The following is a 4,641-nucleotide window of genomic DNA, read 5'->3' on the forward strand; positions in this document are numbered from 1 at the left end:
CTCTATATTGAGCTCTGAAGTAATGCCCCGAACAAGTACTGCACTCATCTGCTGGCCGCCGTGGCAACTGCTTCGCCAGTTGGCATGCCAACGGCAGACGTCTGTGGTGCTTGATCTGGGACAGACATGGCCAGTGGGCGTGCACGTGTATGAGGGAGGGTGTTTGTGTGTTTGTGTGTGTGTCTGAGTGGGAGTGAGTTTGTGTGTGTTTGTGTGTCAGAGCTTGTTTGTGTGTCGGTCTGTCTGTCTGTCTATGCATACGTGTGTGTGCGTGTTTGTGTGTGCACATATGTGGGTGTGTGTGGGTGTTTGCGCATATGTGTATGTGTGCGTGCACATGTGTGATTGTGTGAGCGTGTGTGTGTGTGTGTGCGTGTGTGCACATAATTGTGCGTGTGTGTGTCTAGAGGGAGTTATCGGTCTGTACAGATATTTTGGCCGGTGTTGATGCATGTGCCTAGGTTAGATGCCCAGAAACCCTTTCCTCCCCCCCCTACACCCCCCGCCCTTTCCCCCACCGTCTGGTCGATCCTCCCCCCATCCCTCTCTCCCTCTCTCCATATATCTCCCCCTCCTCCCTCCTGTAAGAGTGCGATAGACACTCTCCAATAACCTGCCGGCATATATCTCCCCCCCTCCCCCCCAACTCGCCCCGCAGACATCTCCGCTATGCTGATTTACAACCCTCCCACCCCTCACCCCCTCACTCCCACCAGCACCCCCATAACCCCCCCACCCGGACCCCCCTCCAACCCGTCTGTGCATGAAGCCAGACAATCTGCACGCGCCCGGTGTGTACGGAATTGGATTCCCTACCGTGAAAAAATAAAAGGGGCCTTATAAAAAAGGACAAAGTGCATCTTGAGAGGTACTGCAAGGGACCCACGTGCACACGCCCACTCACGCACGGGCACACACACACACACACACACACACTCACTCACTCACACACACACACCAAAAACACACAACACACACGTGCACACACACACACACACACACACACACACACACTCAATTGCATGTACACATACACACACCCATCTATTGTGGCTCTTAAGCATTGTTACTTATTATTCTTGGTTTGTCTGTGAACAGATTTGGCAATGTCTGCAGAACATGGGCAGAAACACAGAAACACACACACAGGCACACACACACACAAGAACACACACACACACACACACACACAAACACAAGCCAATCGGGGCTTGGGAAGGAATAAAAACACGTGACCAAATGTACTATGAATACGATATATATTATATAGAATTTGTCATAAAAACAAACCTTAATTGTGTTCCATTTGCATTTGTCTTTGTAAACACTAACTGTTAAACAGCATTTTTACCTGTATTTCTTGGAGTTCTTCGAGTATGAAAGCTTTTTAGGAATTATTGCACACAAAACCTTGGAGTTAAACACATGTTGAGTGTTTTTATCTTCTTCCAGTGGTCTTCACACACTCCTCATTGAGTTCTTAACAATGACCCTGGACCAAATAGCACACACACACACACACACACACACACACACACACACACACACACACACACACACACACACACACACACACACACGCACTGAGGTGATACGTGGTCACATGCAGGCATTATCCCAATCGGACTGATAAGAAAGAAGTAATGCTTTAGTGGGCTTGTTCTCTCCTTCATTTCCTTCCTAGCTTCGTACCTAGCTCTATACTTCCTTTGGTTCATCCTTCTCACCTCCCTCCTTCTCCCCCTTTCTAAACAGCTCTACAACATGCCTTGCTCACTGGTGTACATGCTTCCCCAGGGCGTTTCAACCACCAACACATCACAGTGCTGAGGTTCAGCACTTACGCACGCGGCCCTGCCTCTTTGAGGAGGAAAGAGTATTGTGAGTGTCTGAGATTTATAGAGCAGAGCGTACAGTGTACAGAGGTCACACAGACAGCTGTGACTACACCGCACCACCTTAACACAGAGCTCAGAGAGAAAGTGGTAGGGAGAGAGAGAGGGGGAGATAGATATAGAAAGAGAGAGAGAGAGAGTGAGAGAGAGAGAGAGAGAGAGAGAGAGAGAGAGAGAGAGAGAGAGAGAGAGAGAGAGAGAGCGAGAGAGTTAGGGGGAGAGAAAGAGGCTGGGGGAGAGGGACTGGGGGAGAGCGAGAGGGATGGGAGATAGAGGTAGGAAGGGAGAAGAGGAGAGAGAGAGAGGGAGTGGTAGGGAGGGAAGAGAGGGGGAGAGAGAGTGTGGTGGGAGAGAGTTAGCGGAAGGGAGAGGGAGAAAGAGGAAGAGGTACAGAGGGAGAGTAGGAGGGAAAGGGAGAGAGAGAGATAAGGTGAAAGAGAGAGGGATAGAGAGTGGTAGTAAGGGAGAAAGAGTAAGGGGGAGGGGGAGAGGGAGAGAGAAAGAGACAGAGGGAGAGAAGAAGTCATAAACAGTAATAACTTTTGAAAGTGGAGCCAAAGAAAATCTTGTTTGATTTGCTATTAATCCCTCATAAAATGACACACGGAAACACACACACAAGGACACACACATGGACACATGGACACACGGACACACACACACACACGCACACACACACACACACACACACACACACACACACACAAATTATAGTTGATCTATTGAAACTCATGTCACAGAACATTAAACATTTAATTACTGTTTATATAATAACATTCTCATGAAATCCTTACATTCTGTTGACAAATGCTTGATTGACCCATTTAGCAGATTAACGTGTGTGTGTGTGTGTGTGCATGCATGCGTGCGTGTGTGCGTGCGTGCACACAAACCAAAAGGGATGCCAGTGTTGCGTATTTCTGTCTGCTTGTTTGTACAGCTGTCTGATACAGGGCAAGAAGATTGACACTTGTTGCTTCTGCTAGGATAACTGCCTCTGGCAACTAAAGATTTGCTATCAAGCGAACCAGCAGATAACTATACAAACAAACAGGCAGGAGAGAGACACTACAGTCAAATGTTTGCTTACATTCAGCATTCATCGTGAGACATGTGGTTACTGTGAGGGTCACTTCAAGGTAAAGTTCCCTCTAAACAATTCATCTGTAGTCTACTCTCACTCTCTCACACCTGGTCTCCCCAATCATCCCTTGTTTACGCCCTCTCACTCCTGGTCTAATCTCTCTCACCCCCATTTCTCCCTCTCTCCCCACCACTTCACTCTCTCGCCTCCCTAGTTTACTTCTAACTGACCCGGAAGAGCTTTACAGCGGCTTATGAAGATGATCCGTCTTAGGCACTGTTCTAAAACCTCACCTGCTTCCTATTGTTCGTTCACTATGTACCCTCACAGAGCCGAGGAAAGCGTAATGGCGGCCAAAGAGAAAATCGAAATATTTAGGAGGGGGCCAGGAGTGGAATCGTCTTGTTCTATAGCCTAGTTTGGCCTAGCCTCAAACAGACAGCGAGTCCAGAACAATTGATACTTTCAACCATTCCAGAAAATGGTCTTGGATAATAAAGCAACAGCTGGAAGGCAACAGGAAGCAGTGACGTCCGATCTCTGCAGGTGCTGCGAGATGATTAACAGCAAGGTCTTCATGAACGATAAGAAAAAGACATAAGACGTGGATAGAAAAAGGAGAGGAGGAGATCACAAAGAACAAAAGACCACCAACAGGAACATGAGGTGAAAGGAGGAGAGAGAGCCAGAGAACAGCTGGAATGATACCGGGATAAAAGGAAGAAAAAAACAGACCACGCTGAGTGAATAGGCTGATATATATATATATATATATATACATATATATATATACATCTTTCATGAGAGTTATGAGTGGACGGCATACGTCAAATAGATAATCTCAGGGGCTGTCAGGTCAGACCACAGGAACACAAGGAGAGATGGAGCCGGGAGCTTACTGGTTGACGACAACACACCTGGGATGATGAGTAGTCTTCTTGCTCTCTCTCTCTCTCTCTCCCTCAATGATAAGTAGGCATCTCTCTCTCTTCCTGCCTCCCTCCTTCCATCCTTCCCTCTCTCTCTCACAAGATAATAAGTAACGTCTCTCTCTCTCTCTCTCTCTCTCTTTTGCTACCTCCGTCTCGCTCTCTCTGTCATCATTCCTGCCTCTCTTTGTCGCTCACCCTTCCCCTCAGCTCGTGTTAAAGCAGAGCCTACCAGCCAGCCGAGCGGCCTAATTGATGTGACTTGCCAGACCCTGCCCCCCCCCCCCACTAGCGTCTTGTCACCACAGGGGGCCTTTCGCATGGTGGTGGTTTTGATGATAGGGTTCACAACGAGGAGGTCAGAGGTCATAGGTCAGGAGGGAGGGACAGGATACAACTTTTGCTGTTTCGGAGGTCAGGGAGTAGGGGGGGCGACGCAGGAGAGAGAGAGAGAGAGAGAGAGAGAGAGAGAGAGAGAGAGAGAGAGATTCGTAGAAGGGGTAGAGATACAGTGAGAGAAATTGGTGGCTAAAGATAGGTAAAGGGGAACATAAGAGAGAGGTATAGAAGCGGGTAGAGGTAATCGAGAGGATAAAGGGTTGATAAGGGATGGAGCAATCTTAAAAATATTTATTTTCTGCCACACACACAACACAAATCAATGGGGATGCTCTGAGCACTTTGTCCTCTGCCTGAACTCTCATATGAGCACATAACAAATAAGTACAAATAC

The sequence above is a fragment of the Pollachius pollachius genome, assembly GCF_949987615.1.
Source record: "Pollachius pollachius genome assembly, chromosome: 8".
In the NCBI taxonomy this organism is placed as follows: Eukaryota; Metazoa; Chordata; class Actinopteri; order Gadiformes; family Gadidae; genus Pollachius; species Pollachius pollachius.